This window comes from Otolemur garnettii, unplaced genomic scaffold, assembly GCF_000181295.1.
Source record: "Otolemur garnettii isolate 467f Iridium unplaced genomic scaffold, OtoGar3 scaffold00016, whole genome shotgun sequence".
In the NCBI taxonomy this organism is placed as follows: Eukaryota; Metazoa; Chordata; class Mammalia; order Primates; family Galagidae; genus Otolemur; species Otolemur garnettii.
In genome coordinates this window covers 8,890,805-8,918,261 of record NW_003852411.1, presented here as the reverse complement: position 1 = coordinate 8,918,261, position 27,457 = coordinate 8,890,805, and the positions used below count along the sequence as shown (strand labels likewise).

The window sequence follows — 27,457 nt, the reverse complement described above, 5'->3', positions numbered from 1 at the left end:
GGGCAGGCGAAGGGCGCGGCGGCGGTGGGCTGGACGCGCCTTGGCGCGGCCGGGCTCCGGACGACTGCGGGCGGCCGGGCGGCCGGGGTGGAGGGTGCGTATGTCCGGGGGGGTGTGAGGGGAGATGGCGCCGCCGCCCCCGGCGCTCTCATGGCAGGGGAGGCGGCTTCTCATTGTTCCCGTTCCGTGGAGGGTCATGAGAGGGGAGCGAGCCAGGTTTGCGAAAGCCCCAGCCGGCGGTGCGCCAGGACTCTGTCCTTCGCGGCGAACCCCTCGCTGCGCTCCCAGCGCGGAGGCCGGGGCTGCGGGGCGGGCCCCTCGCCTCCCGGGTGGGGGCCCCAGCCTCTCGGCCGCCGCGCTCCGGAGGCGGACGGAGCGGAATGCGGGTTTTTCCACTCTGGGCTTTCCCTTGGCAGCCAGGGGTGTGTGTCTGCACCGTGGGGTGGGGTAGGGGCACTTTGTGCAGAGACCTTCCCCCGTGGGGGCTGGAGTCGGGTGCGCGGGTAGAGGCGCTGCTTGCTGGCTGCGGGGAGACCCCTCCTGTTTCAAACATTCCTGGAGTGCCGCCTCCTGCCCTGCCCGGCAGTATCTGTTGCTGCTTTCCGAAGCCGCGAGGTTTCCCCGGAGGAGTCGTGGGGGAGGGGGCGTCTCGGCTTGTTTGTGATGGAAGCTTCACGTTTTGAACCCCGTGGTGTACGCTGAGACCCTTGTTGCCCGGTGTTGCTGGGGGAGCCGTGGTCCCGGTGGGCAGGATTGTTTCCCTCCTACAGAAGTTGCCTTCTTGCTCTTGGAGATGGTATTCGTAAAAATTGGTCTCAAACTTTGAGATTCATTCCGATTATTTGCGTACTAAAACTTATCATAGACTAAATTTCCTTGAAGCCCCTTTGGATATCTTTTGTGAGCCCGTCTGACGATTTGGAGAATGTGTGCCTTTACATTTTTGTAAAAGGGTTTGAAAAATCAGGTTTCTTTGCAGTGTGTAATTTGTTTCCTTTGAAAAGGATAGCTATGCATTTAACGTTTTAGTAATATACTGCTATTTCTTTTAAACATTAAAAAAATTGAGACGTTCTTTCAGTGTTTTAAACGGAGTGTGTTATAGCTAATGAATGAGCGATTTGCATTACATAATCTACTTTTGGTAGTTCTGGGATGGTCAGGTGGTATACTTAGCGTATAGGTTGATAATCTGCTTGTATGAGGTGTAATTGTTGAATAGTTTAATAATTTAGATTGGTGTTCTTGGTTCTTACAGTGACATTTGATCTTTAGATTTATAAAGAATTTAAATTGCAGCAACATGATTCTTGGTTATTCCATTTCCCTTTGAAATTTATACTTATTACAATCAACAGGTTATCTTTTAAAGTCTTGATGGCACACTTAACCTACTTTTTAGTCAAATAATGGGTTGTTAGATTTCATTTTCCAAGGGTAGCCCAGCAAATACGGCCCTTCCTTTTTCTAAGGATCGGAGTTATTTCCCCCAGGTACCCTTTGGGGAACCCACGTTTGAGGTTAATTATGGTAGATGGAGAATGAAGTGGAGAATTTGCGAAGGAAAAGTGCCTGAGTCAGCCTAGTCCATTTGAGTTATTTGGAAAGTAAGCTAATGGTCCTCCAGTGTGCCACACAGAAAAACTTCAAATTAGAATCACTACCATAATGCAGACAATGCAAATGTTCAGAATACTGGGAATTTTGAGTTTTTCCGTGTCTGTGTGGAACACTGAGACAAGTTCCCATGTTTGAGTGGATGGGCCAGGTCAGCAGACATCTTTGGAATTTCATTACTGATCTTTGATTTGTGGTGTCAGGTCTATTTAATCCGATTTATTCATGATTTGTGTTTATTTTATGCTGTCTTTGGAGAAGAGGTGATATATGCCTAATGAATAATATATAACCAGATGTTTCAGTGACAGTTTCATTTCTATATATTAGCAGAGACGCATAATTCCTTCCAGCAAGAGAGATGAGTTAACATTAAAATGCACTTTATTAAAATTATGGCAGTGTTTCTAGTATGACTTAAAGCACTTCATAGTTTTATAATGACTCATTTATTAAATTCTAGGGAAACAGAAAATGCATCATAGTTTGCAGTTTTTAAAAAAGGAAAAATATTTGTGAGATTATGTATACTGTGCACAGACATCTATAATTGACTTTTAATCAGTGTGTTTTTTTAAACGCTTTGTGGATAGACATTGCTATTAGATACCAGTTGTTTAATTTCTTAATTGATTTGTTTCTCTGAAATCTTTGCTGTTAGAGGAACTTATTGACTATTTCCATTTAATTCAGTACCCATAAAATATTGGGGTATAAAGGTACAATAACGGTTAATTCCCTAAAGATGTAGCTATCCTGTCTTCTCCCACTGGTTTTCTACTCTTTCTGCCTAATGTATTACTTGGTATTTCCAGTTGTGGGAATATAGTTTGGTTGATTGTACATGATATGTTGACTGTGGTAATGGCACTTTTGGCATTTAAGTAGGAGTGTTCCTGGGTTCCTAGGCAGGAGATAGGTGCTAAGAAAATAGGTGGTCCATATTCAGTTTTATCCTTTGTGGAGGAAAAGCTTGTGTTCTTAATTCTATTTTGCCTTATGGCTGTTAGGCAACTGAAATGGACTGGTATGATTGGGCCTAGAGTTACGTCTCATGGGATGCTCACAGGTGTATACATTGCTAAAAATTCTGAAAAGATTCCTATTGCTTAAATTCGTGTTTTCCAGTTTCTTTTTGAGAATAAATTAATATGCTGCTTCTATGTATAATTGGTTATAATTTTAAGAAATCAGTTTGTCTGAAGCGTAATCGTGAAAAATTATATTTTGAAATTAATTTTGGATTAAGTCATCTAATGAGGGAATACTGTTAAGTACCAGGCCAGATAAAAAACAGGTAAGCATTTTGGTCATTTGTTTTCAGCAGGTGTGTTGCTTGTGGGCTCTCCTGCAAGGGAGGTAGGTTTCTTTTTGTTTCTTTGCTATGGTGCAAAGTTGTATTTTAAGAAGAGGTTAGATTCTAAATTCAGTGCATTAAATGATGGTCACATGCAGCAAAAAATTACAGTTGAAATTCTTTAAGAAGGCAGAGCAACATACCTTTAAATTCAGCTGAGTTTTGGTGTTGGAACAGATTATCATTTCTTTCATTTGAACACTAGATACAGTGGCTAGCTTGTATTTAGGGACCTTGTGGAACAACAGCAAAATAAAGTATCTTGAAATCCTAGAATCAGCATTCACTAGTCTCATGCCACACTGTTAGAGACACATGTGAACTGAGAACTGAGACAGCTGGGGAACAGGGAAACAACTCTTCCATTTCAGCATTTTCTGTAGGTTATGTGCTGTAGTAAAGGGAGGTAGGTGTGGATGTTTGGAATAGCTTGTACTATTTAATTATTACTCATTTCCTCTCTCATTTAAACAATAGTGATTTTTGAGCTGCAATTTTACAGAAACAAATTTGTGAGGTTTCAAGTTATCCTTTGTAAAATATATTTTATTTATAGAATAACTCAAGTTTTGTTTACTTTCCCCTTCAGTGAAGTTGCAGAATATCTCACAAGGGAATAGTTAGAATCACTGTATTTAACAGTGTATTGGAGTCTAGTAGAGAAAACAGAAACTTACATGAATTTCAACAGAGGGGACTTACTAGAGGGAGTTGGTTGAATGAGTGTAAGAGCAAAAAGGGAACATTACAGTACATTACAATAATCAGAACCTGAGAGCTGAGAGGAGAGGTTCCATGGACCTGGTCCTGGACTTTTGAGTAGGTCAAGCCAGCATTGTTCAGTTGCTGCCAGTATATATAAAGGCATGTGATATGGCTGGTTCTAGGAGAGCTGAAAGAAGTTGGAAGTGTGAATCAGTTGCTATTGCCAGAGCCAGGGGCTGCAGTTACTACTGGCAGGAACTGGAAGGAAGTCCCCTCACTCATCTTCCTGTTTTCCCACCTTGATTTAACTACCTCTGGGGGCAAAACTTAACATGTACCTGATGAGCAGAGAAGTTGGTGAAATACAGTTGCACAGTCTCAGCCACAACAGCATAGGACAGAATCAAAGACGGTACTTTTGGTGTTGAGAGACAGTGAGTAAATGATCTACACAAATAGTGGAGGTTAAAATATAGATAATAAATAGGGGATTCTGTCCTGACTGTGCCTTTCAGAAAACATTTATTGATTGTCTTCTGTGTGCCAGACCCTGTGCTAGGGATTAGGGATAGAAAAATGAATCAAACAAGGTCTCTGTCCTTAAGAAATTTATCATAGCCTAAGTGGGGACGACAAGTAAACTACTGTACAGTGTTTCTTTTTTTTTTTTTTTTTTTTGAGACAGAGCCTCAAGCTGTCCCCCTGGGTAGAGTGCCATGGCATTACAGCTCACAGCAACCTCCAACTCCTGGGCTCAAGCGAGTCTCCTGCCTCCGCCTCCCAAGTAGCTGGGACCACAGACGCCCGCCACAACGCCCAGCTTTTTTTTTTTGGTTGCAGCCGTCATTGTTGTTTGGCGGGTCCGGGCTGGGGATTCGAACCCGCCACCTTAGGTGTACGTGGCTGGCGCCTTAGCCGGTTGAGCTATAGGCGCCGAGCCCAGTGTTTCTTTTTTTGAGACAAGAGTCTCACTATGTTGTTCCCCCCACCCCCTGCCCGCCCCCAGTAGAGTGATGTGGCATCACAGCAGCCTCTAACTCTTGGGCTTAAGTGATTCTCTTGCCTCAGCCTCCTAAGTAGCTGGGACTACAGGCCCCTGCCACAAAGCCTGGCTATTTTTTTGTTGCAGTTGTCCACCTCTTGGGCTCAAGAGATCCTTTTGCCTCAGTTTTTCTATTTTTAGTAGAGGCAGGGTCTCGCTTTTGCTCAGGCTAGTCTTGAACTATTGAGCTCAAGCAATCCACCTGCCTGGGGCTCCCAGGATGTTAGGATTACAGATATGAGCCACTGCGCCCAGTCTGCCTACCTAATGACTTAATGACTACTTAATGACTACTATTTTTATCTTTTATCCTGATCAAATCCAACTTTATTCTGTCTGCTATGTTCAGCCCACCTTTTCTGGAAGCTCGTTCTCTGAGATGCTTAAATTTTGTCATATCCATAAGCATCTCTCTGTGCTTTATCTGATTTATAAAGACCATTATTTTCTCACACTTTTAGTCTAGCACTGTGCCCATAAATGTTTGAGAAAAAATTGTTTTTGTAATGCACATTGCAATGCAAACATTGTTTCTTTCTTTCAAGGTCATTAGAGAATAGTTCGGGTGAAGTTATTTGATAATTACAGGTGTGAGAATTGAAAGGCTAAAATAATCACTTAATTTAAACTGCATAGCACCAATAGATCTAGACATGAGATTTTGGATATCTGATCTGTATTCCAGAACCAGCAGTTTTGAGAGTGATTCCTTTTGATGGGTGAATAAAATCTTCCCCTGCCTCTTCTATTATTTTATACACTATTGTCCTAAAAAATCTCACATTTATTTGGGGAAAGTATTTTAGTTCTTAAAAATAAAACATCATGATGAAGTTTCTTAATGGTCCACCCCTTTTTCTTTCTCCCTGTATTGATTACCACTTCCTCTACTGTGAAATGTGCAAATCTACAGTACTTCATTTTGACTTCTTTTAAGAAGAGTTGTTTTGCTTGTTTCTCCCAACATACACCATGTTGATTTAATTTAAAACCAACTAATTCGTTGCTTTTTAAAAAAAAGATGTATGCCTCCATGCCAGTAATTGCATTAGACCCTCACTATTTACACTGTTGGCTATGTAGAGACTTATTCAGTCTGGGACCGCTGCCTTGGAACCCAGCCAAATGTTTTATAGAAGGCTTTACTATATTCCAGAAGGGGTAGTGTTGTGTATAGGAGGAGCTGCAGAATTGAATGCAGGAGACTTATGTGGTTTCTAGGCCTGGTTCCACTACTGGCAAGATTCTTGGCCTTTCTGAGTTTGTTTTCTAGTTAAAAAAAAAGAAAAAGAAAAACTCACCCTCATTGACCTTACTGATTATTTGAAAGGACATTAAGAGGTGATTTTGGTAAAGGAGTTTTTGTAACATTAGAGCACATTTTAAATATAAGGGGGGGGTATGTGTGAAGAAAGAAAAGCAGTGAGAGAGATGAACTGATTCTTGGCTTGGATCCTAGGGATAATTTTGTGTCTACTCTCTCAAGTTTTTGAGTTTCTGTATTTAAAGAAAGTTGTTAGGGTGATAATGGTGTGGGAAGAGTGTGGCTGCCCTGTAACCCTAGTTTTCACAAGTTTGGTTGATGGTATAGCATTCCAACCTGCTCTCCATTACTTTTTTGTTTTTTGAGATAGTATCTTACTCTGTTGCCCTGGGTAGAATGCTGCCATCATTATAGCTCACAGCAACCTTAAACTCTTGGGTTTCGGAGATCTTTTGCCTCAGCCTCCTGAATAGCTGGGACTATAGGTAACAGCCGCCACATCCTACTAGTTTTTTATTTTTAGTAGAGACGGGTCTTGCCCTTGTTCAGACTGGTCTCAAACTCCTGAGCTCAAGCATTCCAGCCACCTCTGCCTCCCTGAGTGTTAGGGTTACAGGTGTGAGCCACTGTGTAGCCTCAGGGTGACATACCTCGTTAATTGTTTTCCACCAGGGCTAAGTATTTATATATTTTATGAGACACCATCCCAAACGTTCATTATGTATGTAGAAACAAAACTAGCACTTTGTAGATTGTTTGTATGACAAGGGCCTGGGGGAAATAGGAAAAACAGCTGCTATCAGTAGAGCATCCCTTTTCAAAATGCTTAAAACCAGAAGTTCTGCATTTCAGACTTTTTTGAATTTTGGAGTATTTATACTGTACTTGCCAGATGAGCATTTCTAATCCAGAAATCTGAAATGTTCCAAAGAACATTTCCTTTGAACATCACATTGGTACTCACAAAGTTTTTGGATTAGGGCTACTAAACCTGTGTTACTGTTTTGGCTGGAGATTACTATTGTTTTGTTTTATATGAGAGTTATACTAGTTTCAGAAAATTTCTCTTTTTAAAAATATGCTTAGAAGATTGGAAATTATATATGTTTAGTTTTAATGAGTCTATTCTTTTATTTTTTTATCTTAAAACTTTCAGTTAGTATCCTTGTAAGCAAAGCAGGGCTCTTTGAATTAGTGGAAAGATCTTTTAAAAAAAAAAAAGCTATGCGGTACTGTCTCCTAGGAACATGCTCATGTGACTGGAAAGTATTAAAGTATACGTTGTTAAAGGCTCCTAAGTATTGGTAGTTAAATTCTGTCTACAGTATTAACACTGCCTGGAGGCGCTGGAGGGAATGCAGGGTCCCGGAGCTCACCTTCTCTGTGAGTGGACCATGAGCTCACCTTCCCTGTGAGTGGACCATGGGTGCCACGTGCTGGGCATGGTGGTGCTGGATGCCTACTCCTGCCTGGGAGGAGAAGGGAAGACTCCTCAAGCCCCTCTGGGGTCATGTGCCCAGCTATAGTTCCGTTTTTTGGTGCATGCTGCTGGCTTTGCCGGTTTATAGTACCTGGCTATCTCCTGTTGCAATACTTCCAGCAGATGGAAGAACTACCTGGAGACAGGCAGGGGTTTCTGCTTTCCCCTAGTGAAAGCCTGTTTGTTTGGCAGTGTGCCCAAGGCCTTTCATGGGGTTCCTCTGGCTCCTTGGACAGAGGCACAGAGACAGCAGAGATCACCCCCAAGTTGTAGGCCTGAAGCTGTTCCAGGTGTCTTCCTCACTTGGGGTATGCTATAGGAAAGAGTGAAAGAGTGTTACCTGCAGCTCTGGAGCCATAGCCATTAGGTGAGTGCTTCATGGACTCACAGTTTCTGGTGCAATGAACTGTGCTGATGCGGATTGTGGCTGGCCTCCTGCATCGGCTGCAAGCAGCCCTGGCATGAGGCACCCAAGTACTGGCACTCCTTTGCCAGACTGTCCAATGTACTTAGCAGCTGGTGCCAACATAGAATTCTCAAGTTTATCAGCTTTCCCACCCAAATGCTGGCCAAAGCCACTAAGGTGATCCTGATCTGTGTTATACTGATGGGAAAGCTGGTGTCTCAGGGCAGCTATAAGCACTGGGAGTATGTGACAGCTGTCCTCATCTCCTTTGGAGTCGTCATATTTCTGCTGTCCAGCAGACCACAGCCATGTAGCTCCCCAGCCACCACACTGTTAGGCCTCGTTGGAAGGCTGCATTGTTTTTGACAGCTTCACCTCAAACTGGCAAGATGCCTTCTTTGCCTGTGTCATTGGTGTGGATGATACTCGGGGTCAGTTTCTTCTGCTTTTACAGTAGGCTCACTGCTAGGGCAGGAAGCCCTCCTAGAGGGGACCTGCATCATGGGATGACAGCAGGTTTGCTGAGTATTGTGGTGTCACAGCTCACAGCAACCTCCAACTCTTGGGTTCAAGCGATTCTCTTGCCTCAGCTTCCCGAGTAGCTGGGACTGCAGGCGCCTGCCACAACACCCAGCTATTTTTAGAGAGGGGATCTCGTTCTTGCTCAGGCTGGTCTTGAGCCTGTGAAGATTTTCCTCTCTTAATAGTAACTCCTGCTGTAACTTCCCAGAGATGCTGGCACCAGGGTGTTTTCTCAGTATCACAGACCAGCTCTGCAGCTGGGAGGGTGGAGCCCAGGAGGCAGCCTTCCTCTGCCATGAGCCACTCATCCTCCAGTGTTCTTCTGAGTACTGGCATGGAGACAGTCCTCAGTGTAGCCGGGTGGAAAGTAGAGAGTCAAGAGGGTAGACAGGATGGGAGTGGGGTGCAGCGTGAAAAATTTCCTGTTGGGTACATTGTACATTTTCAAGTGATAGGTAAATTAAAAGCCTAGACTTCTCCACTGTTCATCCATGTAACACAAATATCACTTTTATCCTCTAAATCCACTTAAATTAAAAAATGAAGGAAAAAAAGGGCAGAAGTACCCTGAACAGCCCCCCAGTTCCCTGAAGTCTTACCCTGAGTGTTGGCTTTGCCACTCAGACTCCTTCCTCTGCAGAAATACACACCTGTATTTCTTAATCCAGTGAGAAAAACACACATAATGTAGGCTCCAAACGTTGCTTTTTCTGGAGGGTGAAAGATGGTACTGTGCTGAAGAAGGGGATGGAGAACCCTGCCAAGCAACACCACCCCGTGCTCAGAGATCCTAGGCTCTGTTCCACGAACCAGTAGCAGGTTTGGGGTACTTTGGAAATACAACTTTCAGCTCTTAATAATTTTACTTTTTTAAATTGCCACACACACACACAAAAGATAAAACATTGAGTTCTGTGTTCTTAAGGTTGTTATAATAAGCATAGTTGTACTGTAATACAGGTTCCATTTATCAGTTTGGGATAACCAGTGATAATTTACTAACGTAGTCTCCAGAAAAAAATTTTTTTTCAAAAGTCTCCATCATGTTAGGAAAGCTAATATTACAGTTATGTATGCTGTAGATAATAGTTTTTTTTTTTTGGAGACTGAGTCTTAAATCGTCACTCTGGGTAGAGTGCTTTGACAATCATAGCTCACAGCAACCTCCAATTCAGGCTCCAGTGATCCTCTTGCCTCAGTTTTCCTGTTTTTAGTAGAGACAGAGTGTTGCTTTTGCTCAGGCTGATCTCGAACTTGTGAGCTCAAGCAGTCCACCTACCTCGGCCTACCAAAGTGCTAGGATTACAGGTGTGAGCCACCGCACCCAGCCTACACATAGTGTTATTAATGTCAGTTTAATTAACCTTTTGAATAATCTTTGGAATAACTGATTTAGAATAATTAAGACAATATTGGTGTGCCAGGGAGAAAAAAAGTTTTAGAGGGTAAATGATCCACCATTCGTTTCTAATATGAATTGTTTTTAGTTTTAATTTCTTTGTTCAGGCTCGGCGCCTATAGCTCAACTGGCTAAGGCGCCAGCCACGTACACCTAAGGTGGCGGGTTCGAATCTAGCCCGGACCCGCCAAGCAACAATGACAGCTGCAACCAAAAAATAGCCGGGCGTTGTGGCGGGCGCCTGTGGTCCCAGCTACTTGGGAGGCGGAGGCAGGAGACTCGCTTGAGCCCAGGAGTTGGAGGTTGCTGTGAGCGTGATGCCATGGCACTCTACTCAGGGGGACAGCTTGAGGCTCTGTCTCAAAAAAAAAAAAAAAAATTTCTTTGTTCAATAAGTTGCTTAGGTCTTTGAGAAGTAATTAAAGAGCTAAGAATGGGGGGAAACTGTGTAAATTATTACTTAAATTATCTTCTAAACAAATACTATAATTTTCAGTTGTCACTTTGTTCATTTTTAACTTTATTTTTAAATTTTGAAAAATTGAAGTAGAAAGAAAAAAATCATCCATGCTTTCCATACTTAATTGCACTTCATTTTGATATAGTTCCTTTGGGGAATATATTCTAGATTTTGGTCTGATTTGGTTTAAAACATACTTTTAGCTATACTGTATTATATATATGTAGACCTAAATTTATGTGTGTTTTAAAATCTAACTTCAAATATCAATATTTTCTATGCCAGAACCAATTAGATAACATTTTTAATTGTTGCGATATTTCAGGAGGATGTACCATAGTGCATTTAACCATTTTTGTGGTTGGATTGTATAGTTCCTTTTAGGTTTGTATTTATGTTGATAAGGAGATTGATTATTCATTGTGGCAATGGGGGACAGAAGTACCTCTTGTCTCCATAAAGTTCACCTTTCCAAAGGAATCTGTTACTGTCTTTGGTGGCAATAACTGCTTTTGCAATACAGTTGAAAAAAAGTAAGAAGGAATCAAATAATCTGCTTCCCCATTTAGGCCTGAGAATTTTTTTAGATGGAGTGAAGCCAGGTGTTTTGGCCTTCAGTTTAGGGATCTCTAAGGATCTGTGAATATAGCTACTTCTATATTCACGGGTTCTACATCCACACAGTCAACCAACCACAGATTGAACATGTTCTGGGGAAAATACATACATGTAATACTACAGTAAAAATAAAATACAAATTTTCAAAAATGTATAACAATGATTTACATAGCATTTATATTATTATAAGTAATCTAGAGATGATTTAAATATATGGGAGGGTATGTATAGGTGGGTCCTCAAACTTTTTAAACAAGGGGCCAATTCACTGTTCCTCAGACCGTTGGAGGGCTAGACTGTAGGCCCCAGGACAAGTCAGCTGCTAAGCAGGACAGGTAGCGGCTGCAAAAACACCCGGCGGGCCAGATAAATGTCCTAGGCAGGCTGCATGTGGCCCGCGGGCCCTAGTTTGAGAATGCCTGGGTTATATGCAGTTACTGTGCCATTTTATATAAGGGCTTTGAGTATCCTTAGATTTTGGTAGTTGGAGGGGGAGGTGTGAGGGTCCTGGAGTTATTCCTCTGGATACTGAGGGCTGACTGTGCTGAATTGTGTGCACATATGCTTTTGTGTGTCTTTTCCCCCTTCAACAGTGAGAGTTGCTTTGATCAGATTTTTAAGGGAATGTGTAAATCCAGAAAAAAAGTTAAGAACTATGGATTTAGACAATTTTTGTTAGAAAATGGAAGCGGAGGAAAAACCATAAAAAGTGTCCCAAACTATATCTGTTACATCGAATTAATGTTAGTTTTCTTTTTCCTTCATTGTTCAGTTACCTGGGTTGAACTTTGCTCACGGAAGAAGGGACTTCACTGCGTTAGCTACTTACATTTTTCTTCATTATGGTATTAGTCTGGTATTTGGTTTTCTCTTTTTAACATTGATTATTTGAAGAACTCACATTAAAATTATCAAAATCTCTGTGAACACAGAAGTAGATGATGGCTACTTATAAGGCAGGGAGAGAGGCCTCGGAGAAACCACTCCAGCTTGATGTCAGATTTATAGCTTCCAGAATAGTGAAAAAATAAATTTCTTTTGTTAAAGCCTTTCAAAAAAAGGTATCAAGGTCTGATTGCTAATAAATGGCTTTGCCTTAGTGAGTATTTAAAAAAAAAGAAAAAGTATATATACATCTATATATATACATGTACACACATAACGTTTGGAGCTCTTTGCCTTATTTCCAGAGCAGATTTGTTATAACATGCTCATTTTCTAGATAAAGAGGGTTAGATCTATATATTGACTTGTTTTAAAATAATTTTGATTTCCAGTATATGTGAATTGTGCCGAAATTTTGCTGCTTTATCAGAGGTATAATATTTCTATCCTTAAAGTTTCTGATTTCTTTTTTCATACTTTTTTCCCTAGTATCTGGCTTTTAGTCTTTGAAACCTCTGGAGCTACTTACTTCTTCTAGGATTATTGATGCAAGTTGCAAAAATTTGGAGACAAAGAAGGCCAAAAAAGAAGCCAAATTAACAATTCCAATTTTGGAATTATTTAAGAACAAAAAATGAGAATAGCGGTCTCCTGAATCTCCAGTCTGGCTGCTGTTTCCCATACTAGTTGTTTTTATTTTTTCTTTTTCTGCAAAAGAAAATCTGCCCTATGTAACAGAGAGACACTGGAAATGTTCTTAAGATAAAACTCTTCAGACTGTCTTAAGCTCTTTGTTAAGAATCTGTATTTAGGCTCGGCGCCTATAGCTCAACCGGCTAAGGCGCCAGCCACGCACACCTAAGGTGGCGGGTTCGAATCCCCAGCCCGGACCCGCCAAACAACAATGACGGCTGCAACCAAAAAATGGCCGGGCGTTGTGGCGGGCACCTGTGGTCCCAGCTACTTGGGAGGCGGAGGCAGGAGACTCGCTTGAGCTCAGGAGTTGGAGGTTGCTGTGAGCTGTAATGCCATGGCACTCTACCCAGGGGGATAGCTTGAGGCTCTGTCTCAAAAAAAAAAAAAAAATCTGTATTTATTGTAATATGGTAACAGTAACAGCAGGAGTTGAAAAATGGAGGGGGAGAACCCCCCCCCCCCGAACTCCTAACAAGTCCATGTTACCTTTAGGACATAGGTTTTACACAAACCTCATTGTAGTACAGGTGTACAGTGTCTTAGCATTTTACCTTACAGGTGTTTCTGATTATTTCGTTATTAATTGCTACTTTTAGTGGCTGAAAAAATTTCCTGATTGCAGCTCCATGTTAATGGTATTAATACTGTAGTTATTGTAATAATAACAGTACGTTTAGTGGTTAAGGACCTGGTCTTAGTCCAGCGACCCACAGGAACTATATTAAAGGGTTGTGGCATTAGGAAGGTTGAGAACCACTGCCTTAGTCAGATAGACCCACTTGGGTTTGAATCTTACCGCTGACATTTAGCAAGTTGTTTGCTTGCTTGTTTATATTTTGGCTCAGTTTCCTTGTTAAATGAAGGCATTAATAATAGTATCTATTCAGTGGGGTTAGAATTAAATGAGATTTCATATAAAGTGGTGAACATTGTGAATATTACCTCCTATTATTAATAATATTTCCTAGACCTGGGATTACTGGGTCACATTTATATATACACACACACACATATATAAATACATGATATATGTATTTATATATACATGTTAAATATATAATTATATATATAAATTGTGAATATTACCTCCTATTATTAATCTTTCCTAGACCTGGGATTACTGGATCACATATACATACATATATATATATACACACACACACACACATATACATACATACATAAATACACTATATATGTATTTATATATACATATTTAAATATATAATTATATATAAATTTATATATATATAAAATTTTTAACCTCATCTAAGAATATTTCAACCTTTGCTTGCCTAAGGAGTTTTCAGTCTTCTGCTTCATCCCACTATTTAAATCTAGTGACCTAGCCTAGATCCCAAACTTTGGCATAATGCAAAATCTCAGCCCTGAACAAACAAACATCAGTTCACTACATTCATAATTAATAGAGGTACTACCTTTCATTCTCTCAGTGCTCTAAGATCAAGAAGTACAAAGGACATTGGTTATTTCCTAAGCAGAAGGGAAAAATTCTGAGTTTCTAAGTGAGCAAGGGGGACTATCAGCTTCGTTTCATATCCCTACCAAGACCACAGCACTCTGTAAACAAGGGAGCATGCCAGTGTGACAGGAGTAGCCAGCTTACTACTGAGTGCTGCTCTATGTTATCACGGTATGTGGTTGGCCCCCCAAGAAATAAGTAAATATCTGCAGATGATAGCAGGACAGATCAGTTATCTGTGTCTTTGAGAGAGAGATGTCAAACACAATTAAAGCTTAAAAGATATATAGAAATGCAGAATTAATGATAAAGTTAAAAAGAGAAATCTACTGACCTTTTTTTTTTTTTTTGAGACAGAGCCTCAAGCTGTTGCCCTGTGTAGAGTGCAGTGGCATCACAGCTCACAGCAACCTCCAGCTCCTGGGCACAAGTGAGTCTCCTGCCTCTGCCTCCCAAGCAGCTGGGACTACAGGCACCCACCACAATGCCCGGTTATTTTTTGTTGCAGCTATCATTGTTTGGTGAGCCTGGGCTGGATTGAACCCCTCAACTCAGATGTGTGTGGCTGGCGCCTTAGCTTCTTGAGCCACAGGCACCAAGCCATAACTACTGACTCTTATTCGTCCAGGACTCCATATGCCAAAAGTCAACAACTTTCAAAAAGTGGCACATGCCAAGATTGTTATGCTTTCCTGGGAAGAGAATATGTTTGTCCAAGTGCCTGTGTTAACTTTAGCAAGTAACAGCATCATTCCCTTATGTCACTGAAATAGACTTAACAGGTTCTACTTTTCTAGAAAGGGCATAATTTGCTAACAAATTAAATTTGTGGCAAGGTAGCAGATAATCTAAGAAAATAATTAAATTAAAAAAGACAAGATGGCTTGGTGCCCATAGCACAGTGGTTATAGCGCCAACCACATGCACCAAGGCTGGTGGGTTCCAACCTGGCCTGGGCCAGCTAAACAACAATGACGACTGCAACAAAAAAATAGCCGAGTGTTGTGGCGGGCACCTGTATTCCCAAGCTACTCGGGAAGCTGAGGCAAGAGAATTGCTTAAGCCCAAGAGTTCAAGGTTGCTGTGAGCTGTGATGCTACGGCACTCTACCAAGGGTGACATAGTGAGACTCTGTCTTAAAAAGAAAAAAAAGACGAGAGGGAAACGTGAAGGCTGATGCTGCCACACTCTCCTAATAGCAATGGGAATAGCCCTTTTGAAAAGCAGCTAGGGACAGAAAAATCTTCATATTATTTGAAAATTCTTCATATTCTTTGATCTGTCTGTCTGTTTATCTCTCTCTATCTCCTGGAGATGAGAACCAGGAGGAACAAGTATTAGAACAGACGAGTACCAGGGTAAGGAATATGTTCTATCAAAGGTACAGTTAAGAGCTAAAGAAACAGAATTGGACAAAAACAAAGTGAAAAAAAAACCCTGACATACAGACTTTAGCATTAAGACTACCAGTTTAGAGGGAAATCTGTAGCTCATTTGTTGTTTCAAATACACAGAGTGCCATAAAAACGTATATACATTTTAAGAAAGGAAAAAACTGTATTGTAATACTCAATATACTGACAACAAAAGTCACCGTGAGCACCTCTTGTAATTGCAGAAGTTAAATGTGATTTTATATTACAAATTTAATAGTTCTTTCATTTCTTAAAATGTATATACATATTTTTTGCACCCCCTGTATATATTCAGTCAAGGCAGGTGGATGTGGGGAAGTATGGAATTAGCTATTCTAAGACAAGGTAGAGAAAGGCAGAAAGCTTTGGCTGTGACTTGGGAAGTGAGATGTGTGGATTTTAATATGCAGTGTGCCTCTTCCTGACTTGCTTTGAAAAGAAAAACTTGGAGGAAACAACTGGTGGTGGTTGGTGGTGGAAGTATTCAAGTTGAAAGAAGTTGCTAAAGGTAGAATGTTGTTTTAGCAGAAGAGAAACAATACTGTCTTGAGACACTGTACTGTCAAGAATGTTTAAACAAGCTTTGATCTACAGAATATTAGAGTTAAGAGGGCTCTTGAGGCGGCTGAATATAAAGCCTTAAATTTACAAATGAGGAACTGGATTATCAGCTGAAGTTACTAACCCCTATAAACCCAAGAATTAGAAGCAGATTTTCTTTACCATTAGAGTGTATTTGTAGAATATTTGTGGCTGTTCCTGTTTTAGTAACCGATGGTCCAATTGTCTCCACCTTGTGGTAGCAAATATTTTACAAGGCTGAATACAAACATGGGAGAAAACTGCTAGAGAGAATTTTTCACTGCTTTTGAGGAAGTCAGCCAACCTGGTGACAGCTGTGTTGCTTTTGCAAAGGGAATTGCGGAGACATTGCTTACTTTCATATTTTATAACCTTATTAAGGAATTTGTATACTGTGTATAACTGAATTGGGCATTTATTGTTGACAGTGTTGGAAGTTATAGTGTGTATGGTTGTTCTCCTATTTTCATATACTCACATTATATAAACATATATATTACATACATAATTTTTTCTTTTCCCATATTTGTTAAAAGATAGTATGCTAACTTCACCAGTGAAGAGAGAATTAAGCAATAAATGATGTTGGGACAATTTGCCACTTATATGGGGTGCAAAGGCTAGAATCTGACTTCTTAAATGTAAAAAAATGAAACTCTGAAAGTATTAGATTAAGAACGTACGGTTAGGCTGGGCATAGTGGCTCACACCTGTGACTGTAGCACTGTGGGAGGCAGAGTGGGTGAATTGCTTGAGCTCTGGATTTTGAGATCAGCTTGAGGAAGAGTGAGACCCTGTCTGAACTAAAAATAGAAAAGTTGAGGCAAGAGGATCCCTTGAGCCTGATTTTGAAGTTGCTGTGAGCTGTGATGACACAGCACTCTGTATACGGAAACTGAAAAAAAAAGTACAGTTAGATGTTTTTATAATTTTAGAGTGTGGATGATCTTTCTAATCAAACCATAGAACAAAAGATAAGTATGCTTAAATATATATAAAAAATAAAATTTGTATCCTAAAGTAGTCAGAGACAAAAGATAACAGCAATAAACTGGGAGAAAATATTTTAACACTTGCGACAGGCAAAAGGTCAGTTTCCTTAACCGAAGAAGTCTAAAAATTAACTTTTAAAAAAATAATAGAAATGGGGGGGGTGGCACCTGTGGCTCAAAGAAGTAGGGCGCCCGCCCCATATACCAGAGGCGGTGGGTTCAAACCCGGCCTGGGCCATAAACTGCAAATAATAATAATAATAGAAATGGATATGAGTAAGTAATTGGCAGACCAAAATATGGCCAATAAAACTGTGAAAAGGTATTTTATTTTACTCATGATTGAGGCTGGCAAATTAAAACAGCAGTGAAGTGTCATTTATTGCTTACCACGTTAGGTAGGCTTTAAAAAAAAATTGGCTAATCCCTAATTGGCGGAGATGGAAATTGTATAGCAATTTATCAGTATGTATCACAGTTAAAACAAAAATTTCTTGCCTTTTGACCAGTAATTCTACTTCTAGGGGTTTGCCTATCACAAACTATTTTTTTAACTTTTTTTGGAAGCAGAGTCTCGCTCTGTTGCCCAGGCAAGAGCTGGCTCCGCTAACAGCAGTCTCACTTTCTGGGGCTCACTCTGTCTTCCTGCCTCAGCTTCTCACATAGCTGAGACTACTGGTGCACACCATGCCTGACCATTTCCACCATAACTTTTTCTTAACTAAAGTCAGCAAAACATACACTAAACCAGTGAATGAATTCAAGGTCCCATCTTTATTGGTGGAAGATTTCAGGAACTTCTAGTAGCATTTGGAAGTGCTAGTAGTTTCTTGGGTGACGAAAACACTGATTTTTAGATGGAATTATGATTCACAATCCTGGCTGCCTATAAAAACCATTTGATGGGTTTTCAAACATACAGCCCACTCCCACCCTCACAGTACTGATTCATTCAGCCTGCATTGGTACCCAATGTCAGAATCATCGTGATTATAGCTCGCTGAAGCTCACTATAGCCTCAAACTCCTGGGCTTAAGCAATTCCCCTGCCTCAGCCTCTTAAGTAGCTGGGACTGCAGCCAAACACCACTGTACCCAGATCATTTTTCTATTTATTAGTAGAGACAGGATCTCACCCTTGTTTAGGCTAGTCTTGAACTCCTGACCCCAGCCAGTCCTCCACTTCTGCCTCCCAAAGTGCTAGGCCCTGAGCTTTGCTCTCAGATGATGCCTTACATGCAGCCAAATTCGAGAACTATAGTGGAAGACACTTTCCTTTGAGTGCATGTATTTTTCTTGGTGGAAGACAAGACTATTAGGAAAATAAACTAAAGTTTATATTTTTCTCCTACTGTGCCTTAGGTTTTTTTTTCCCCTGATAATTGGGGTGCAGCTGGTATATTAGTTTCTTATTGTTGCTGTAACAAATTACAGTAATTTGCTGACTTGAAACAGCACAGATTTATACACAAATTATCTTAATAGTTCTGGTAGTCACAAGTCTAAAATGAGTTTTGTGGGATTAAAATCAAGATGTTAAAAGGTCTGTATTTCTTCTGGAGTGTTTAGGGGGAGAATTCATTTCCTTTCAGTGTCTCCCTTCTGGAGACTGTCTACATTCCTTGGTTTGTGGCCCCTCCATCTTTAAGCCAGCTGCCTAATGTCTTCAGATTTCTTTATTTGACTACTTAACTACCCCTGCTTCCTTCCTCACATCATCCCTGCCTCATAAAGGCCCTTGTAATTACAGTGGACCTAACCTGAATGATCTAGGTTAATCTTCCCATCTCAAGATTCTTAATTTAGGCGGTGCCTGTAGCTCAGTGGGTGGGGTGCCGGCCACATACACCGAGCCTGGCAGGTTCAAACCCAGCCCGGGCCAGCTAAAACAACAATGACAACTACAGCAAAAAAAATAGCCAGGTGTTGCGGCAGATGCTTATAGTCCCAGCTACTTGGAGGCTGAGGCAAGAGAATTTCTTATGCCCAAGAGTTTGAGGTTGCTGTGAGCTGTGACTCCACATCACTCTACTCAGGTGACAGCTTGAGATTCTGTCCCCCCCCCAAAAAATCTTTTTTTTTGCTTTTTTTTTGTTTTTTTTTTTTTTGAGACGGAGCCTCAAGCTATCCCCCTGGGTAGAGTGCCATGGCATCACGCTCACAGCAACCTCCAACTCCTGGGCTCAAGCGAGTCTCCTGCCTCAGCTTCCCAAGTAGCTGGGACTACAGGCGCCTGCCACAACGCCTGGCCATTTTTTGGTTGCAACCATCATTGTTGTTTGGCGGGCCCGGGCTGGGGATTCGAACCCACCACCTTAGTTGTATGTGGCTGGCGCCTTAGCCGCTTGAGCCACAGGCGCCGAGCCAAAAAAAAAATCTTAATTTAATCATATTGACAAAATCCCTTTTGCCATATAAGATTAACAATCACAAATTCTGGGATATAAATGGGAATTTTTTTGGGTGGGGGTAGAGACAGAGTCTCACTTTATCACCCTCGGTAGAGTGCCGTGGCGTCACACAGCTCACAGCAACCTCCAGCTCCTGGGCTTAGGCGATTCTCTTTTTTATTATAATAACAATAATAGGTGTTGTATATTCTTCACCGAATCCTAGTAATAGGTGTCTTACCGTAACAATGGCAGGCAGGTTTTTTTGGTATGTCTTTGGAGAGTATTTTATATAGCAAGGTTATGGTTCACTAGATGTATTCCTACTCAGTAGTGTTGCTGATGGAGTTGTGTTTAAATCAGGTGCAGATAATGCAGGACATTGCTATATGGTGGTATAATTTTGAATGGTGCTTAATCCAACATCTTGTGAATTCAGTTAACAAAACCCAGAATTTCCCTTGATGCTTATTCACATTTTCTTCTCACATTGCCTGTTCTTTTTTCTTTACAGTGTTAACCTTTCATTCTTTTAGATGTGTTTATGTTTCTAGATGACTTGCATGTATCTTACAGCAGAAAGTGAATTCAGCTTTTTATCTCTTCCTAGAAAATGTACAGTAGTCAGTTCCCTTATCCATAGTTTTGCTTCCTGTAGTTTTAGTTTGATATAGCTAAAGATATAACTATATCATCTCCAAGTATTTCACGGAAAATTCCAGAAATAGTTTATAAATTGCAGGCTGTTCTGAGAAGCATGGTAAAATCTCAGTCCTGCTTGGGACAAGAATCATCCCTCTGTCCAGCATATCCATTTTGTATGTGCTACCCGCTCTTTGTCCCTTGGTAGCCATCTCAGCTCTCAGATTGACTGTGGCAGTATTGCAGTGTTTGTGTTCAGGAATCCCTTATTTTACTTAATCATGGCCCCAGGGCGCAAGAGTTAGTAATGCTGGCAATGTCAAAGAAAAGAGATAAACCAAAGAGAAGTCATAAAATGCTTTTTCATAAATTGAAAAAAGTAAAAGTTCTTGACTTAATAAGGAAGAAAAATGTATGCTAAAGTTGGCAAAGCTCTATATGACAAGAACAAATTTTAATTTAAATTTTTATTTTTTATTGTGGTTAAAATATACATAACATAAACTTTACCGCTTGAGACCACACAGTTCAGCGGCATTAAGCGCATTCACTTGGTCCCACAACATCACCGTCTTGTCTCCAGCACTTTCTCATCATGCCAAACTGAAACTCTGTGCCTGTTAAATGGCACCCCCGCATTACCTCGATCGCCCATCTCTGGTAATCGCTGTTGTCCTTCCTCTGTGAATCTGACTAGTAGATCTTCCTCCTTTTATGTTTGCTTTATTTCACGTAACATACTGCTCTCAAAGTTGATCTGCAGTGTAGCACGTATAAGACCTTTACTTCTTTTTGAGGCTGGGTAGTATTTTCTTGTGTGGATACCACCTGTTCATGTTGATGGACATCTGAGTTGTTTATATCTTTTGGCCATTATATATAATGCTATTATGAACATGGTATGTATGTGCCATATCTTTGGCTGTTATAAACAATGCTATTATTTCAATTCTTTGGGTAATTCACGTAGAATTGGGATTATTGGATCATATGGTAAAATCTCAGTCTGCTTAGGACTTGTTTACCTTTCTGAGGAACTGCCATGCTGCATTCAAAAGCTGCTGTACCAGTTCCTCACCAGCACTGCACAGGGGTTCTAGTTTGTCCATGTCCTCATAAAGGCTTGTTTTCTATTTTGTTTTTGTTTGGGGTTTTTTTGTTTTGTTTTGAGACAGAGACTCACTCTGTTGCCCCAGGCTAGAGTGTCCTGGCATCATAGCTCACACCCACCTCTAACTCCTGGGCTCTAGTGATCCTCTTGCCTAAGCTCCTGAGTAGCTGGGACTGCAGGTGCCCACCACAGTGCCCAGCTATTTTTCTTTTTTGCAACTGTCATTGTTGTTTTACCTGGCCCGGGCTGGGTTCGAACCCACCAGCCTTGGTGTATGTGGCCAGCGGCCTACCCACTGAACTATGGGTGTTGCTGATGATTCGGTTTCTGAGCACCTTTTGTTGAAAAGACTTTCTTTCACCCCCATTGAATGGTCTTGGCACTTTTATTGAAAATTAATTGATCATAAGGTCACCAGATGGCCAAGGGGAATACTTTAAAGGTAACCATAGTGACATTGAACAGTGAGGTATGTAGCACTTTTCTAGGATGAGTTTGCAAACTTCATTGTCTGACCTTGTATGTGTTCCATTCTATTAGTCTGTAGGTCTGTCTTTTTTTTTGAGACAGAGCCTCAAGCTGTCTCCCTGGGTAGAGTGCTGTGGCATCACAGCTCAAAGCAACCTCCACCTCCTGGGCACAAGCGAGTCTCCTGCCTCTGCCTCCCAAGTAGCTGGGACCACAGGTGCCCGCCACAGCGCCCGGCTATTTTTTTGGTTGCAGCCATCGTTGTTTGGCGGGCCCAGGCTGGATTCGAACCTGCCAGCTCAGGTATATGTGGCTGATACCTTAGCCACTTGAGCCACAGATGCCAAGCCTGTAGGTCTGTCTTTATGCCATTACCTCATTACTTTATTATATCTGTGTAGTAAATTTTCAAACCATTAAACATGAATCCTCCAACTTCAATCTTGTTCAAGATTATTTTGGCTGTTTGGTAATCCCTCTGAGAGTCTATGTGAAATTTTAGGATGGGTTATTCCAAGTCTTGCAAAAAACATCATTGGGGTTTTGACAGAGATTGTATTGGATCTATAGATTGGTTTAGATAGTACAGATGACCCCTAACTTAACAGTGACTTAGTTTAGGATTTTTTTACTTTAAAACAGTGTGAAAACTGTATGCATTCAAGTATAGGGCTGTTATAATGGGACTGCGTCTGGGTAAGCCCCTTGTAAGTTGGAAATAATTTTGACGTTTATTTTATGATGGGTTTATCAGGATGTAACCTCATGGTAAGTGGAAGATCACCTGTGTTGTCTGTTGTCTTCACAGTATTTAGTCTTTTCAACTCATGAACATGGGCTTTTTGTCATTTACCTGTGCCTTTAATTTCTTTCAGCATTGTTTTATAGTTTTCAGTGTACGAGTATTTGACCTCCTTGGTTAAGTTTATTCCTAAGTGTTACTATTCTTTTTGCTATTCTGAATGGAAGTATTTTCTTAATTTCCTTTTCAGATTGTTCATTTCTAATGAACAAATCATGAAATGCAACTGATTTTTTTAATGTTGATTTTTTTCCTTGTGATTTTGCTGAATTCGTGCGTTCACCTTTTTGCAGGTTGTGTGTGGAATCTGTAGGGTTTTTGCATATAACAGCATGTCATTTACAAACATATTTTACTTCCTTTCCAGTTTGGATGCCATTTCTTTTGTTTTTTCCCTCTCTCTAAATGCTCTGGTTAGAACTTCCACGAATACGTTGAGTAGAAGCAGTTACTGTCTCTTTTTATTTTTATTTTTTTGAGACAGAGTCTCACTATGTCCTCAGTAGAGTGCTGTGATGTCACAGCTCACAGCAACCTCTAATTCCTGGGTTTAAGCTATTTATTCTCTTCCTCAGCCTCCCAAGTAGCTGGGACTACAGGCGCCCACCACAATGCCTGGCTATTTTTTGGTTCTTGTCATTGTTGTCTGGCAGGCCCAGGCTGGATTTGAACCTGCCAGGTCTGGTGTACATGGCTGGTGCCCTAGCCCCTGAGCTACAGGTGCTGAGCCAACTTTAAATGTCTTGACATTTATTTTCCCTGTAACAGTAGCTTAATTATAGGGAGACTAGAAACATTATGTTTATTACCAGTACGCAAAGATTTAAGACTGAGTAACGAAGATTTGGCAAATCACCTTTGCATGGTTTGTACTGTATGTCCCATAGTGTAAAAAAGATATAATCCAATTAGGAATTGATTATATCAACTTACATGTGATTATATTAACTTATATATAATTTTTTTTTTTTTTTTTGTAAAGACAGAGTCTCACTTTATTGCCCTGGGTAGAGTGCGTTGGCTTCACACTGCTCACAGCAACTTCCAGCTCCAGGGCTTAGGTGATTATCTTGCCTCAGCCTCCCACCTGCCACAACGCCCGGCTATTTTTTTGTTGCAGTTCTGCCGGGGTCGGGTTTAAACCCGCCACCCTCAGTACATGGGGCCAGCACCCTCCCCACTGAGCCACAGGTGCCACCCTATATTGACTTTTTAAATAAAGAAGCTATTAGGTTACCAAAAATAATTTAGGTGCATATTCTAGATGGTTAGTACAATGACAGGTTTTTCTATAAAGATCACTTTGTGTCTTCAAAAGCTTATAGAAATTAGGATCTGTCTTAACAGCTGTAGTTTCAGATTAAACTGGCGGTTAGATTGCTTACTTAGAATTATTTTTGCTCCCTCATTTGCCTAGTTTTGAGTCAATTTCTAAAATCCAATACCTGTATTCTGGTAAGCAAGCAATGTTTTAATTAAAGAAGAAATTGTTCATTCACATGTTACGTAATATAACAAAGAAAAGAAAAATGCTAAAGATTGGTAGAGTTAATTTGATGTGACCTTGATTTAATTTTACTCTGCTCAGAAGGGACAATAACCATGAAAGAAAAAGATTACTATCTTATTAAAAAGGGGAGACAGAGCTTCTTAATTTTGTTTCATAATGCTTAAGGAGGCATATCTAAAACAAATGGAGAAAAATACATTATAGGGAAATGGCATAATCTAAGTAATTTAAGAATGATTATATTTTTTGGTATCTTTTCCCAAAACAAAGCAAAATTTAAAAACACATTAAGGAAACACTATATACAGGATAAAACCTTAACAGTCTGTGGGGAGTTGGTTGGTTATGTTCTTTGGTGGGTTGTGGTTAACTATTACCTTTGGTAGGTGGGATAGGCTGAAAAAATGTCCTCCAAAAGATTACCCACATTCTAATGCCTGGAATTTACAGATGTTACTGTACTTGGAAAAAAGCATCTTTGCATCTGTAATTAAATTAATGATTTTGAGATGAGATTATCCTGGACTATCCAAGCCAGGGCTAAGTGTTACCACGTGTGGACTGAAGACCAGGTAGTGTGAGCACATAGGCAGTTGGAGTGATGTGGCCAGAAGCCAAGGAATACTGACATTTACCTCAAGATAAAAGAGGGAAGGAACAGATTCTCCCCTAGGGCATCAGGAACATGTGTACTCCTGCCAACACCTTTATTTTGCCCAGTGATACTGAATTAGGACTTCTGGCCTGCAGAACTGTGAGAGAATGAATTACTGTTGTATAAAACCCATCACTTTTGTAGTACTGTTAAAGCAGCCGTAGGAAACAAAATAGCAAGCATTGTTCAAAATGTAAATGGACAATTCTAAATAACCCCATTTACCTAAGTTCTGTCTTTTTTTGGAGGTTTTAATTTATAGCTCACACATATTAATCTGTGGTTTCATTTCACATAGCCCAGGCAATGTTTATGATTAAAGCAGCTGGTAAACATTTTTTTAGCTACAGAATTCTTGAGAGTTTAGCTTGAAATGTTATATTTAGAGTTACTTGTTTTTGAGAAAAATAACAGTTTTAGCTCTTTTGTCTGTACATCTGCTATTTATTATGAATTCCTCTTTTACCTATACTATAGAAAGTATTCACTTGAGGCTCTTATCCGAGAGTCAAATTATGAGTTTACTATGATCCAGTATGTGCCAGGGTCTCACTTGAGGCTTTGGTTTATGAAGAATCTCACCATGAAAATAAAGACCATATAGGTTCTCTGTGCTTTAGCTCTTTGATCCTTAAAAGTGATCTACAAATTCTTTTTTTTTTTTTAAGTGAAAGTCATAGTTTATAGAGGATAGGATAGCTTCCAATACAATGGAATGATAATCCATAAATTTCTAATTAAATTTGAGCCAGACATGTCTTCTAATCGTGGGACCAGCCTGAACTGGGCCTACGCTGTTAAGAAAATGTCAAGTTACCTTTTAGGTATAATAGAGCTTAAAAGGTACAAGTCATGTAGCACAAGCATGCACAATAGAAAGCTTTGATGTCTAATAATGAATTAGGTATTTGATGTACAACTAGTGACACCAGGAAGACTGGGACATGGTTGGAACTCTTTTTCAGAAGCAAGGGTCTCTTGGCTAGAGGATCTGGGTCTAAAATCTTCCTTAATACTGAATCAGGGGTGTCCAACCAATTTTTTTCTCTGTTGCATCCTGGAAGAATAAGAGTAATCTTGGGCTAACATTAAATATACAAACACTAACAATAGCTGATTAGCAAAAAAAGTTCCACGTATACTTTTCATGATGTCTAACGCCACAAATAAGCAAAAAAATACTCAAAAAATCAGCCTGTGTATGGGTGGCAGGTTGAATATCCCAAATCGTCCAATTTGAAGCCCTGCCAAGCCAACATTCCTAAATTCTTTCCCTGGTCCTCTAAGCCCATGAACTTGCCCTAGACTGCAAATCAAGGAGATTTGAGCTCACTGCCTATCTCCTTCCTGCCCAGTCTAGCAATAAAGCCTTTCTTTTCTCAAAAGTCAGTGCCATCACTTTTGGGCACATCAAGTAGTGAGTCCATTGGCTCAATAACGTATCTATCCAATATGGTCCCCCCCCCCCAAGCTTCTAGGAACTGAGTATTTAATCACATACAGGTTACTAAAAGTTGAGAATTAATAAGGAAATCTGCTGAATCTGGCAATTTTTGTTACAGAATAAGCTTTAACTGACTAATCTTAAATCAGCCTACTAATTGATTTCCATGAGGCACCTAACCAAGATTCTAAGATTTCTTTTCAATATTTCTTTAAAAGAACTTACTGTTTTTGAAAGAGGATTAATGTAAAATTCTTGTTAAGTTAGGGAGTGTCTAAATTTTTTTTCCTAGTCTTATGTGTTGGCGGGGGCTAGGAAATAGAATGCTTCTTTTAACTGAATAAAGAAGACAGGACAGTATCCTCTCAGTTTTATGGCTGTCAGTTACAGAATATGCCAGGTACTTTATATGACTGTCTCATTGAGTTTTGACGGTGAACTTGCACATTTTTCCCCTTTTACAAGTTTAAAAAAATGCCTTGAGAGACTAAGAAATTTGCCTGTGCGTCCACAACTAGTGACTGCTAGAAGTAGGATGCAGACCCAAGCTGGTCCCGATCCAGAGATCACCTCTCACGTTCTCTAGCTGTCTCATTTGTTATATTGTTATAACCTAAGGAGATCCCTAAAATAGTTTTCTGCCCTTATTCTTGAGGAATTTACGGTTTAGTGGATCTATTTTTATTTGAAGGGGCTTGGGGACAAATGTAGCTCCAGTCAGGGGATTTGAGAGTCTTTAGGGACTCAGAGACTTGAATAGGAACCTGTACTGGTATTGTCTTTATTTTTTTTTTTTCATATGAACCTTGTTTAATGCTGCTTAGACTTGACTACAGTTTTTCATACTCCTGCCAACCATTTTAAGGATTATAGCTTAGCGATAGGATAGAAATTGTGTTTTAGGAAGCCTTTACATTACTTTCTTTGCCAGTATTATAAAATTAATATTTGTATAGAAATAATGTTAGAACCATGCCCAGTGGTTCACACCTGTAATCCTAGCACTCTGGGAGGCCAAGATGGGTGAATTGCCTTAGTTCAGGCGTTTGAGACCTGCCTGGGCAATAGGGAGACCCTGTCTCTCCTAAAAATAGAAAAAATGAGCCGGGCGTGGTGGTAGCTGCCTATTGTCCCAGCTACTCTGGAGGCTGAGGCAAGAGGGTCACTTAAGCCCAAGAGTGTGAGGTAGTTGTGAGCTGTGATGCCATGGCACTGTTCTGAGGGTGACAAAGCAATACTCTATCTCCAAAAAAAAAAAAAAGAAAAAGACAGAAAGAATGTTCACATTAGTGGTTAGTTCTCTAGTTTTCCAAAGATTAACTTATAATGTTACTGAACTAATATGCAAATACAAATTTTCCAGTAGTTCAGACACGTTATTTTTTTTTCTCTAAGATCCTGAACAACACACTAAAATAAGTACATTTTCAATGGGGAAAATTTCAAATGAAAATTTCAGTTGTTAGTTGCTAACTTAAAGTTTTAGTTTCTAGTAGACATATAATTTCTGGAC

General features: G+C 40.3%; 1 pseudogene; it reads left to right on the top strand.

The window, feature by feature from the left end:
- Window positions 1-124: 124 nt before the first annotated feature.
- LOC100959307 lies at window positions 125-8,381 on the top strand (annotated as a pseudogene).
- The last annotated feature ends 19,076 nt before the right edge of the window (window positions 8,382-27,457 follow it).